This window comes from Corapipo altera, unplaced genomic scaffold (assembly GCF_003945725.1).
Source record: "Corapipo altera isolate COAL_440 unplaced genomic scaffold, ASM394572v1 1, whole genome shotgun sequence".
Taxonomy (NCBI): Eukaryota; Metazoa; Chordata; class Aves; order Passeriformes; family Pipridae; genus Corapipo; species Corapipo altera.
Genome location: NW_020884873.1, coordinates 7,930,943 through 7,945,327, shown reverse-complemented (window position 1 = coordinate 7,945,327; position 14,385 = coordinate 7,930,943). Strand labels below are relative to the sequence as shown.

The 14,385-nt window shown below is 40.4% G+C and overlaps 1 protein-coding gene across 1 annotated transcript in view; it reads right to left on the bottom strand.

Moving 5' to 3' along the window:
• Positions 1-5,060, bottom strand: part of FGD4 (FYVE, RhoGEF and PH domain containing 4) — a 65,069-nt gene extending 60,009 nt beyond the window's left edge. Inside the window, exon 1 of the mRNA XM_027661697.1 lies at positions 4,720-5,060. The gene's annotated coding sequence lies outside the window, so the exon portion shown is untranslated. The remainder of the gene's footprint in view (positions 1-4,719) is intronic.
• Positions 5,061-14,385: the final 9,325 nt, after the last annotated feature.

Below are 14,385 nucleotides of genomic sequence, written 5' to 3'. Positions count from 1 at the left end.
GATGAGGAGGAGATACTAGGAAGAAAAATTCCAAGTCAGAAGTTCAGGTCTTGCCCTGCAGGAATAACTCATTACAGAATCAACTTGATCTTTTAAGTAATATTACAAGCTCTTGAGCTAATTTTCCCTCTACTACTCAAACAGCAGATATGCTCGGCACCACTCCCGGGAATACACCATACCACCCATGGCATTACTCAATGTCTACAAAACAAAACCTTTGGTTGTAGAAGAGACTGTAATTCAAGTCTTTTGCAGCCTGAATCCCCAGTTCAGAAGCCTTTGCTGAAAAAGCTTTCATGATATTTTGTTTCAATATTAGCTATCAAATCCAAAACAGGTACTCAGAACTATAACCACAACACCACATAACTGGGCAGCTGAAGGAGGAATTTTTTTTAGTAAGTGTTACCGCAAGTAAAAGTGGAACAGACAAGTTGCAACACTGTTTAATACCAGGGTAAGCTGCATCCATACCATCTTCATGAAGGTAAAGTGCTTCTGTGAGAAAACCACAGCTAAAAGTACATTCTGAAGAATACACAAGTCAGTAAATGTCTACAGATAGTCAAGAACAAGTACAAAAAAACTGCACTGGAAGTTCCTCCAAAGATCAGCAGCTGGAAAAGCACTTTTACCACCATCCGTCAGGACTAGATGACTATTCTTCCCTCTGATTCAAAATCTAGTTGCTTTGGGTTCTTATTTTTCTGAAGCACTGGAGACTGACTGTGGCTATTGAGTCCAGAAAGCATCATCCTGCTAGTAGAATTAATGTCTCAAAGTGTCTGCTTAAGTTTTCTACTACTAACAGAAATCTCATGACACTGGCAATGACTTCAATCTTTCCTGCACAGTTTCTGAAGCACAGTGTAATATTGGCTTTTCATCATTTAATACAGTTTAAAGTTCTGCTTAAAGTTTGCTTCCATAGCCAGTAACACTCTGCAATTCGCAGTGTGCCAGAAGAAAAGCCTACTGAACATCTAAATGACATGTAACTTATATGACTACCTGTGACTGAGGGAAAAGCCCCCACAAAAACCCCTCAAATGGCTCCTTCCAGTCCTGAGCTCCACATTCCCAAGTGCACTCAAGCACTTACTTTGCTGAGATAATAATCAAAAAGTAAACAATTCCCATGTCTCTGTCAGTCCAAGTAGTATTTTTATACTTAAAATGAACAGCTAATTATATAGTAAGAGCAACTGGATGAACTGGGAAAAAAAAAAGCCAGAAATAATCCCTCTTCAAGATATTCTGTTGCTGGCATGCAGCCATTTCTCCCCACCCTGTTCTTCTCCCAACTTTGAATAACAATTACCTGGGAGGAATATTTTCTGAAATCATTTGCAGAAGAGCTCTGAGTCTTCAGGTTCTCCAGTTAGGCACCTCAACAAGATGGAACTTCTAGGAAGGACAAAAGTACTTCTGTACTAAATTCAATCCCCCCTTGAAAAGGCTAAAAAACATACCACAATTCCCAGACATACAATAAATCTGGACATTGCCAGTCTCTCCCATTTACTTACTCATTGTCTCACTGCACTAGTTTAGTATGGTGATCTGCTTCAGAACGAATTCAACAATTTTGGTGTTTGCTAAAATCTGGTACAGCTCTTTGCAGCATCAAGAAAAAAAGTGTTACTGCCAGCATTTTGACCCCGCCCATGCAAAGCATAAAAGGCACCAGCAATTCTACATGACTAAGGCCCAGAGAGCAGACCAACAGCAGCAGTGCCTGTGTCAGCAGGTTTATCCTCCCACATCCAACGCCGGGAGAACTCCATTATTTGATGGGAGCTGCAAAGAGAACAGTTTGTAAACAGGCACCAGGACTTTCTAAGACAGTTGGCCCTTCAGAGAGAGCTGCAGGCTGAAACCTTTAAGTAGCCATGCTGCTGTAAGGAGACAGTAAGGAGCCTGGGCTTGTTTGTTTGTTTGTTTTAATGTTCACTCTACACGAGTAAACAGCAGGGAAAAAAAGTGTATTGAAATCCAAGCACATTTAAAACCTCCACCAAGCAGCAGCCCAAACACAATGTATAAATAAATCCAAGTCATGTCAAACAGCATTCCACAGTCATGTGTCAAGTGAAAAGCAGAAAGACTTGTCTGTTTGAAGAAAACAATTGTGATCGTTTATGCGCAAGCCAGCTTCCTATATATTGACTCAGGATTTTACCATTTAATGACAAGTGTCCTGAAAGCTTAGTATGTAAGACATTATAAACAAGATTATGATGAGCCCACTACATACTTGGTTGTATTTCTAGACACTATTTAGTTAGGAGTTTATTAAAAACGTTCCTTTTTTGTGTGTGTGAGATGAAGTACCTAAATGTAGCTTACACTCTGAAAAAAACTCAAAACAAATCACTACTTAATATGACCCATCACCTCTGCTGGTCCCCAAAGCCTGTATTTTAGAATAAATCTCCTTCAAGAGATCATGTAGCAGATTACACCGACAATCATTTGTTTGCATTAAGCATAAACATCAGAGCCACTTGTAATAATCTACCAAAGATTAAAAAAAACACTCTTAAAAAAAAAAAATCATTAGTTTCCAACAGACATTTAACAACTCCTCTGTTACACGGAAATGGGATGTCTACTATGAAAGGCCAGATGCACAAATGGATTAAAGAGTGTCTAGCCTTTAAATCCTACATCCACAAATCAACACTGACCTAGTGACCTAAAGTAAAATTTAATAATAAAAAATAAGTAACCGACAGACACATGCAGACCAATCCAGACAGAATAAAAAAATTGTTTGCTGAAGACTATTTGGACAGTTGCATAGTGCTTGTCAGAGAATATAATAAGAGCTGGAGAATGCAGAATGCAAAGTCCCCTATTTATCCTTGAAACAGGTTTAGCAAAGTCAGTGGAAAAACAAGCTTCTCAGCACACCACCAGTTAGCAATCAGGAAAAATCACCTCTGGAAAGGATATACAAGCCTTTACCTTTATGTTGATATGATTGTTGCTATCTGTGAAGACTTGCCAATGAGACTATCATTCACACACACAGCGACAGTGAACCCTGTGGGCAACAGCAACCTTCCTAGAAAGACACCAGGGAACAGAAACACATCCCACACCAGCATAACCTTGGGGTGGTTGCCCTTCCCTCCAGTTAGGTCCAGCGTAGCATCTGAAGGGTGAAAGTCTAATCTCTTTCCAAGCACAAAAGCCAATCTGCCCCCTGCACTCTTTTTAACAACACAATTCCAGACCGGTGACTTACACGTGTGAACAAGTCCACTGCAGCCCATTAAAAACAAGTTTTGCATAATTCACCCACTCAAACGGCAATGCAATAGCTAAATTCTGGGAAAAGAAGGGGTTTAAAGAAGGTGTGGGTTTTGGTGGTTTTTTTTTAATTATAAGATGATACAGCTTCCATTTAGAGTGCTCACCCAGTTCCACCAACGTGCAAGCGTAGCATAAAAGTCTGAAAGGACTTCATGCACATATACCAGCCTCCCACAAGCGCAAGAAAAGCTCACACATCACAAACAGTTAAAGTACTCAAAGAAATAAAAACCCCCTCAATCTCCCACATGCACTTTTGTGAGGCACCAAGACTTGGAAAGCATCTTGTAGGTTAAAAATTTATCCTAGGCAAATATGTTGCAATCGTGACTTATTAACTCTCTCAGTAACTTCCCTTCCAGACTCCCAATATACTGACATTTTCAGTGCATAAAAGCAGAGGCCAAATAGGTTGAATTAGAACTGACACAGTTTTAATTAAAAGCCTCTGGTAGTGTCCTCCCCTGCACCAAATAAAAATGGCAGTTCTGGCAAGAGGGATGCAGCATAAAACCTTTATTTGAAAAAGGAAAGCCCATATGTGACTAAAAACATCTGCTGAAGTAACATTTTGTCTATACGGGGTGCAAAATTTTAATGCTCCTCGTTTAAGTCAGTAATTTGAATTGCACTAAAATGTTCATCATTCATTCATTATGAAAAAAAATAACACTCCTAGCTCCTAAAACACAACAAAAAAAGTCTTTTGTAGGACACAAAAACCTTACAAGCATATACTTCTAATTTTATTTTCCCCTTTAAATGAAATCCTGCCATCGAAACAGTCATAATATTTGCAGAGTATTCTGAAAACTCCTGACAAGTCTCCATACAATTAAGCTCTTTAAGAGAAAGAGTCTGAAGTGTTTGGTCAGTTGGTGAGTTAGAAAGAGGGGCAGAGGGTGGGAACGAAGAGTGGAAAACCTGCTCCTGCATTCTGCCTCCCTTACGCTGCTTCCTCTGAGCAAACTGCATAAAACACCCTAAACATCCATTGTATCACCAGCTCTGTTTGAACATTTCTCCCTCGTCTCACCCTTCATGCCAGTACGAAAACCAAACACGTACCACATCCAAAAAGATATCACTCAGACAAAAAGCAATTAGCGTGAAAAGACTTGTGAATCAAACATATTTGGCAGCAAACAGCATTTCATAAAGACAAGAGATACGAATTGCTCCATTTGTGTCAGTTCGGCCAGTTATTGTTCTGACTTACTACTTTAACAACCCCAAATTAAACTGCTCGAACTGAAACAGACAAACAAAGATCCTTAAAACACAGTCCCCCCACACACCCTCTTAACAATAAGCATTATTTCCGTGGTGCTGCCATTCATAAAGCCACCACAGCAATTAAAAATTGTCTACATAAAGAATGAATTTAGTACTGACCTTGCAAAAAGCTTACTCCTCCTGGCTAGAAATCATTAATAGTTTTGATAAAATCCTTTTATGTGCTCCTCCAGCTAGCTAATTCCAGCCCTCCATTAACGCACTCCATTGCAGATAATTGCCGACAGCACACGCTCCCCTGCTTTTGCTGGTTCCCAACCCAGCGAGGATAATCACATTCCAGCAGGGAGTGAACAGATGGCAGCCTCCATGGTAACCAGTCCTCCCCAGCTAGTGGTAGCACTGGGAGACTCCCGGGGACTGGGGCAACAAGCGCTCTTTGTGCTCCAGCCTCCCAAAGCCTGAGCGCAGGGAGAGCCGGCTCCTAGGGCTGACTGGGCATGCCTGGCAGGTGCCTTGCCTTCGCAAGCAGGCACGACACCTTAACAAAAGCTGGCGACCAGGTTTAACCTTGACACTGCCTATTCCCGCGTTGTGCAGGGGGAAATGGGGGTAAAACACTCGCTGAGATGGAGGTGAAGCCAGCAAGAGTTCTATTTGCTGCTAAAACAGAGCATTCAGAGAAATTAGCTGGGATCTGCTTTTCCCCTGACGAAATGATTTTCTGAAGGTAGGCTTACTTCCCCTGAATGGGTTTGATTTCAGCACGGTGGAAGCATTTGCTGCCTGATCTCTATCTCCTGGACCTCGAAACTGTCTCGCTCAAGAATACCATAATCTATTGCTCAACAAGAACTGCACAGCCCCTCTGTTTTGGTCTTAGAGCTTCTGCCAGGCATATCTGCTCCACATCTGCCGAGATCAATGCTGATTCAGCAGCAGGCAAAACCACCCTGTCTCTCTGCTGCATGACCAGGCTGCCAGGGGAGGCGTGTCTGGAAAAGCCTTTTTCTTTTTTTTCCCCCGCACATCAAAGGTGTGCATGAAACCTTTGCTCTCACTGGGCCAGATCCTGCACAGCTACACACCCACAGCAATAGTGTGCACCAGCTCAGTGAACTCCCACTGATGTTATCTGGAGGGAAAAGGGAAGTGGCTTTTTAAGTCCAACTGATAATGACCTCGTCTGCAAAATAAAAGGGCTTTGAAAGAACATATTAAAGCTTCTAAATTCTGGTGATTTGCACAGGACCACATCTCTTCAAGGTTTTAAACACTGGATATATAACAGCATGCAGCACAGTAGCCTGTTGACTCACTCAGACTTTCTCTCCCTCACTCTCAAAACCACTCATTGCTTATGACTAATGGTGTGTCAAAAAATTGTGGGTAATTTTACTTAAACCTGAGCCAAATTTGGACTTCAGGTTTCTGCCTGCTAACTCAGGTCTAGCAAATTATTCTTTTGAGGAAGGGAAAATGGTTTCCTTTCTCCCTTATGACACCAGTCCTGTAGCTGGTCCTGCAAAGCAGTGTTTGTTTCTGTAAAAGACTGAAAACCCCTTTGCCAGAACCCACCATCACAAAAACACCTCTTTCTCCCGTGGGTGGCTCCCGGCATGGAGCTCAAAAATTTCCTCTCTCCTTAGGCCCAAATTTTCAGTTTCCCTCATCCTCACTGCACAAGGATGTTAGTTTTGTTTCACAGCAAGCTCAATGAAGTTTATATTGGTAAGAGGCATCACTATTAAACTGCTGGGTGCATTAACATTGGAAACCTTTCAGATTACTGCTGACTGTGAGAGTATCTGTAACCCATCTGAGAGTCCCCACCACAGGGAGCTGAAGAAGACTCAGATTTCAGAGGGGACTCTCAGAGCTCACAAGGGCGCTGCAGATACTGGTGACAGGCATGGGACCAAACCTAGGTCTGCCAACTCGCCTTCCACAACTAGTAGATCATTCTGACTCATGCTGGCTCATAATTTGAATCCATTTTCTTCCTCTAAATAAGCAAACTTTAAATCATCAAAAAATTCTTAAGCAAACATGGCCACCAAACCTAATTACCCATCAGCAACAAGAGTAAAATAAAGTAAGGAAGGAAATCGATGTCCTGTTTAACTTGCCAATTGTTAATAATAAAAACTTTTCAGCATTTAAGCATCATTAAACACCAATAGCATTTCTCATTTTGCCTCTTAAAAATAAGGACCATGGCTCAGAAATTAATTTTTATATACTAATATACTAATAGATTTTATGTATTTATGCATTTCTGGGGGGAAAAAATGGAGCAATTACAATCCTTGGCAAACTGACTTCAAAATTATAGGAATTCAGGTTCAGTTTCAGTCTTTTCTCCTGCATGAAAGAGATCACTTACAAAGCAATTTTCTAGATTTATGTTAATTCTAACTTTGTATTTAAAAATTATGTTGTTTACTGAAATATTATAAGCAATTTTGGCATTGAAAAACCTGTTCCCTACACTATAAAAACCCTTAGACCATCTGTTCTTGAACAAGTACTAGCTGTACTCATTACAGGAGGATTGCTAGCAGAATGAAGGGCAACAGCAGTCAGAATCCATTTCAGCTTCTTACTTGGATTTTCTTAATAATTAAGTCTGATTTTACAATGTACAATGGAAAAAAATTGAATAAACTATATGGAGTAGCCATCACATGTAGAAAGGGGCAATGGGGTGCACTACAATTTTTGACAGAACCAATGGGTAAGTTATATGGAACAAAAAAAGTATCCTTTGTACATATGACAGAAGTTTTACTCAAACTACTTGAAAGGTAGAGAGGAAAACAGCATATCCAAAATGATTTTGAGGAGAGGTGGACAAGGAAAAGAAAATTTAGCCATCTCCCCTTTTGATTTGGCCAAGTCTGAGCCAGATAGACATTTAGGAATAAATTGTTTTTAGCTGGAAGATATGAATGGAAAATAAACAACATATTGACATCCTGTCTCCTGAATTGATTCCATTGAAAGGATTGTCTTTTATAACAATGACACCATGTGCTTCAGCTTTTTCCAGCCCCAGCTGCCATCTGATGGATCAAGACTGGCACTTTATTCAGGTTGATGAAGACTCAAACTAGGCTTTAGCAATGTATCGGATATGGTTTGGTTTTTTTTGCTGATGACAAAAATCTATTCACCTAAAACAAGTTACGTGAAATTAGAATACAGCATAATGACAGCAGTTAGTCTCCATTCTCTGCATAAGATTTGAAAGCTTTATAAATAAAGCCAACCACAGCATCTGTGTAAGTGACACCAGGCCTCACACATGCATGGGTTTGAATTGTTGTCCATCTGTCATACCGTTTTTTACAGCTCTACTAAAACAACCTTGGAATTTCTGGCAGTTGTACCAACCACACATTACTGTCAGACATAAAGCAAAACAATAGACCATTGATCTTCTCTATTACAGTATCACCTTTGTTTCTAAAAAGAAACCAACTTCTATATGAACACAGACTGACAGAATTGTTTAGGTTGGAAAAGACTTCCAAGACCATTGAGTCCAACTGTTAACCCAGCACTGCTGTATTCACCACTAAACCATGTCCCCAAGTGTCACATCCCCACAGCTTTAGAACACTTCTGGGGATGGTGATTCCACCACTTCCCTGGGCAGCCTGTTCCAACGCCTGGCCACCCTTTCAGTGAAGACATTTTTCCTAATAGCCAATCTAAACCTCCCCTGGTGCAACTCAAGGCCATTTCCTCTTGTCCTGTCACTTTTTACCTAGGAGAAGGATTGATCCCCATCTCACTATAACCTCCTTTCAGGTAGTTCTAGAGAAAGAGAAGGTCTCCCCTAAGACTACTTTGCTCCAGACTGAACACCCCCAGCTCCCTCAGCTGCTTCTCATAAGACTTGTGCTCCAGACCCTTCATCAGCTCCACTGCCCTTTCTCTGGACCTGCTACAGCAACTCAGTGTCCTTCCTATAGTCTGGGGTTCCAAAACTGAACACAGGATTCAAGCTGTGGCTGCACCAATGCCAGGTACAGGGGCACAAAAGATGTATGTGTTTCTTTTAGCTTCACACCATCTAGTATTGAGGAAGTTCACTTCAAGAGAAACAGGATGTCTACATTTTCAAGAGTATTAAAAAAATATTCTGTAAGCAAGTATAAGGGTTGAAATTTGAGAAAATTTCCTCTTATTCTCCCAAAATCCCAAGATTTAACTTTTTTATTTTTTTTTTGGATAAGCACAGAAGGACTAAGGCGTCCACATTGATCTGAGATGCTCCTCCCATCTTACCTCAAGTGCACCTAAAATCCATGATGCTTTGTAGAAGTAAAGCAATGAATTCAGCCCTGCAGACAACAAATGCTTCCTCAGCAGCACCTCTGCAGATAACACAGCAAATGGAGACCTCGTGCCTGGTGAGTTGTACTCCCTTTACACCATAATTTCAGATCGCACAGTTTCACATTGGCTTGTGCTTCCTCAGTGTCACAAGGGACAACACTGTGGCATTTCTTTTCCCTTCAGAGGGTGCCCACATAACCTGGGAGGATGTGTGTACTGGGCATGGGAGAAGGAGCAGCAGCTGTGTTGCTTTTGCTCTTACAGACACTATTTGATGAACATGCTGTCAGTGTTTCGAGTGATAAACCTTTCACTTCCACACTGTTACTGCTTACAAAAGTGGGATTTGCAGTGGGGAGAGCAGCTCTCTCCTTCTCACCAATTCAATGACACTGTCTCCATCCACTGCAGCAATCATTCTTCCAATATTACAACAGCTGTTTCTGTGGACGTTTATTTTTGGCAACTGTCATTAAAGGACAACAAAGAAACATGGACAGAAGTCGTACTAGGCCATCTTAGTGACCTATATAGTGTACAAGCCTGAAAGTTATCCTTCCTTCATAGGCAGTTCTCCAGAATAACTTTCAAGTTATGAAAATGAATGCCTTATAGATATAGAAAAAACAAGACTTTTACTGTTATGTCTCCATAGATAGTTATTTTCAGATCAGGCACACCAACAGCCCAATACACTTACACACATTCCATAAACCAGAATTGCTTTAGTTTCCAAATGGTTTATGGCATTACTCCCATTGGCAACAGTGCCTCCAAGTTAGTAATGCCTGCAGAAAATACATTGTTTCTTCCTAAAGCCAATACCTAGGTATACCAAAGTATATCTAGATTTAGCCAGGCACATCAATTAATGTAATTTTCAAGTATTATGAAAAGTAAATTATGTGAAATGTAATTTAAAAAAAAATCCATCCAACCCAAGGCTTTGGATGTGAATCCCTTTCCGTACTAAAGAAAATCTTCTTGGAAATTGCTGATAAAAAGATACAGCTAGTTAAGAGAATTTTTTTGCTGTAAACACTGAGTTATTTTTATGTCAACAGTAAAATGTAGTGCACAGAAGAGTTGTTAAGGAGAGCGTACAATTGCACAGTCTCCCTCAAGAGCATAATGCAGCTCAGGCCTTGCACATACCAGGCAGAAGACAGATCATACTGGTGGTACCTACCCAGCAGGAAGAGGACAGGAGCTGGTTCTGCCAGATGTGAACAAACAGAAATGGAAAGACAACATCAAGAGGCTCATATTACAACAGTAAAATAAACTGTGACACTACTGCATTCAATCAAAAAAAAAAAAAAAACCAGAGGGATGACAAAAGCAGAGAGGATTTCAGCTGAAAACAGTTTGTCTAGGTGGGACAATTCAGTTCAGTGTCTGGAAGCATCCAACAATAGGGCACAGCAACCTCCAGACACGTCTGATTATTTCTGCAATCTCACAGAGTGTTTCCATGGAAAAGCAGCAGACTCCTAGGTTTGACATTCAGCATCTGACAGCTAAGCCAGCCAAAGCTCAAACTCACAAGGCTCAAAGAGAGATCACAGACAGCTCTTTGGACGTGGTTCTGAGCAATGCAAGAGTAAATCCAGCTCTGAGGGAGAGCTTAACCTTTATTTACTAGTTACGTTCCCAATGAGAGCAGAGCAGACATCAGAGTAGCACAGGGGTGGGAACTGTGACCACGGGGCTTTCCCTTCTCTTTAGGCTTTACTGCAGGACTGCTCTTCAACCCTGGTTTGGACAACTCCTGGCAGAACTTGCAAACCAAAGATAGAAATGATGTCTTTGGAAGAAGAATAGCCTGTACCATTCTCTCTTCTGTATCCTACAGTACAGACCACAAACAGTAAGAGAGTAAGGAAATGTAGAAAAACCAATGCTACCATAATTAAATAACTCAAGATGTTATGGGTATTCAGTGTACTAGTCTCCTTCATGCAGGTACAGGAAGCTCTCATATTTCATCAATTAAACTCAGAAAGAAAAAAGTTGTTGTAACTCCAGAACTTGAATATAGAGGTAGCCTGAGGTATGCAGCAAGAGTGGTGGCATTTGAGCTGTACTAAATATTACATCAGCATCCTTAAGCTTTAGCCCACTGCAGGTGGCTAACTTATTAGTGGCAAAGAGTACAGAAAAAAATCTCAAAATGAATTTAGCAGATCCACTCATACAACACACATTGATTTGATTTACATTCCTCTCCAAACTCGGCAGGCACCACTTTGCTGCAGATTTCTATGGTCTAGAAACACCTGTGCTAGATCCAACACAAACAAACACTTTCCCAAGCAGCCTGTAACAGCCTTCTGAACAACACACTCATTTTATGATACACCTTGCCCTTCTCCAGCCAGAATCTCCTTCTGCAGGTCAACAGATCAGCCATCAGGAAGTCATCTAAAGAAACCAGGCTGGGCTATTTGATAAGGTAGGCAGACATGGAGCGCGCTCCTTCCATGCTGACAGCTCCACTGACAAGCAGAAGGAAAAGCAGCATCACAGGATTTACTGGTATCTGCCAAGACAACACCAACAAAACCCAAAAATTCCACCTACCTCCCATCCTAGCTGGTGTAAGAGAGTTAGCTCTTTACAACCCAAATTTACAGTACCATTTAGGCTGACAGTAACTATGTACTCCACTAGAGTCACCTAAAATACTCCTGGTTTTATTTTGTTTATATTTCAATGGCTCAGAGATTTCTGTGCAGTCTGTCTCCTCCCACAAGGATAAGAAATCAGTTTCACAGCTGACAAAAAAAAAAAAAAAAAGAGGTTTTGTCAGAAACTATTTAGAAAAGTCTGATGAATGCTGGGGTCTTGGTCCCAGCTGGGGCTTCCAGGTGGATACATGAAAGATACATGGCATTAGGGGCATACAGCACAACCCCACAGGTGATCTTTATTTTATTATTTTCAGTAAAAGTAATCAGCCTAATATAGCCTATTACTGTACAGCATTTCTTGCAGTAAGCGCCTCGTGAAGGCTTGTATTATTACTGCCATCAACATATAACAAAGAGGGATCTTGCAAGGATTTTATTTTGCTATTAGGAGCCACCAAAGAATATTAGCACATGGGTCACTCCAGTACCTTGAAAGGTCTAGACTTTTCATAGTTTATATTTAATTGCACTTTACTATACATAAGAATAAGGGGAAAAAAACCCAGAATATATCAAGACATAGATACAAAGAAAGATTTCTACACATTCTGAGAAATGAGTAATGGCTGACACATATACACACAAAGCAGAACTAATAAACTGATCTTGCTCACTGAAAAAAATTTTGGAAACACTTTTGAGGTTTTCATTGTCTTTGCACTGGTGAGCAAAATGAGTCAAAAGAATGCAATACAAAACAGGGATGAACATTTAACTGCATTTTTATGCTCCTCAAGTAATACAATGTAGTTTAAATGTGTGTATATAGTGTATACATGCACTATAGCAAAATACTTTCGAACCAGTCTGCCCATACTTACATTTTAAACAGCCAGAATATAGGCACTCTAGCAAATGTAAGTATTATCTAAACTTCACTTTCAGGAAAACAGAACATTTGGCCATGCACTGCGAGGTAATGATGTGGGGGGCCGTAGTGACAGGCACCCTTTCTCTCCCATCCATAGTTACAAAGATCATCACTACTCCGAGACTGCATGTGACAGAAAAATGGGAAGGAGTAGTCAGGAGAGCGTCAGAAACTAAGTTCAGAAGTGAAGACAAATCCGTTGCGTGCTATGAGGAAGGTCACAAGGTTCTGTTTCTCTTCGTGGGGATGGCTGCCTTGGGTCAACACACTCTTGTTCTGCTTCCAGCCCTGCTCACCCAAGCGATGAGAATTCAGTTTAGTGCAACTGCCCTTGGACACCGGCAGATGACTTGTTCCTCAACAAAAGCAAGAAACAAGCTCTACTGATAATGAGCAGAAAACCTAGACCTAGACTACAGAATGCACTCCTGCGTAGAAAAGTCTGATCACAGGCTACTAGAGAACTTCTTACCTCCTGCTTGTTTCTGATTCTTTAGAAAAGACCTATACGTGTATCAGCTACAGGCCAGGATGAGAAAAACTACATATATCATGATTTTCAGATACTTCTGAGCCTCTCCCAGAGGACATATATTTACTTCAAACACAGTAAACTATTAAGGAAAAAAAAAAAAGGAAAAAAAAGACATCTACTTACAGTTGCCCATGCCTTATATAGGAATGTCATTACTGCGAGCAGAAATCCTTACGTTCCAATGATTTTTTGCAAGTAACTCTACTCATCTAAGAGGTAGTCCTTAAACTGGACATAGAATGAGCATTATCAACTCATTCTACAAAAAAGGAAGTTCTGAATTTCATAACTTAGTGACATAGCTCAGGAAATAGGCAACAAAAAATATTTCAACACATACTGACAGCAGATTGTGTGAGTGGGCACCTAAGTCAAAGGAAACTTATCTTTGAAATGTTTCCTTATAAAGGAAAAATCCTTACATGTCAGGACTCACTTCTCTCAGTGCCATCAAGAATAGCTATTTTCTATTCCACATCATTGTAGCTGTATTCTAGTCACATCTTCAAGACCTTTTAGGAACCCTCACTTCTTAAGAAGGTATTGAGCAGCTCTGGCAATGCAGAATGGCTGTCACTCAATGTAGAAAAGCAGTTCTGCATTGTAGTTTGCCAGGAACTAGAAGCACATGAAAAAAAATCCAGAGAAAGGATTTGTCTAAGTTGCTTCTACTTGTAACCTTGCTATTCTTTTCACAGTAATAAACTGTCTAGCAGGGAGTTATTATTTTCCAGTAGTATTATTTTCCAGAAACCTGCAAACAAGACAGTCTAATGCTTTGCATTTGGTGCTCTTCCATTTTTGCTTCTCATTGTTGTGGTCTTTATACCCAACTTCAGCAGAACGCCTCCGACTCTTGTACTGCTACATATTTGTGCCATGAAAAATTCAGCATAGAAACAAGTAAGCAGTGACTGCCAAAACCTCTTGACTCTTTTCTGCATTGAATATTAAATTACTGAAACGCCATTAGAGAATTTCCAAGCAGAATAAAAAGACCTGACATTTTCCAGCATGCCTCAATTAAAAACTCTTAAAACAAAATCCCAGAGCATCAGGCATGGATGATGCCTGAAGTTTTCTAGACTCACCTGTCACACTACCCACTCCTTTGCAGCTTCTTTAGAAGACCATTCCTCAAATTGATTATTTTTTTAAATCAGAAGGCACTATGAGATAAAACAAAAAGGGGAGTATGTGTCTACTGCACTGTTGCTTTCATGAAGTGTCAGAACTTATACATCAGAAAATTGAAATTTAATGATCAAAAGAGAGTCCTTTAAATACATGAATGGAAGAAATAATAGGAGACCACATAGTCCAATGCTCAGCCATGAAACATAATTGACATGCCTAATTCATCCTGGGAAGATGGCTGT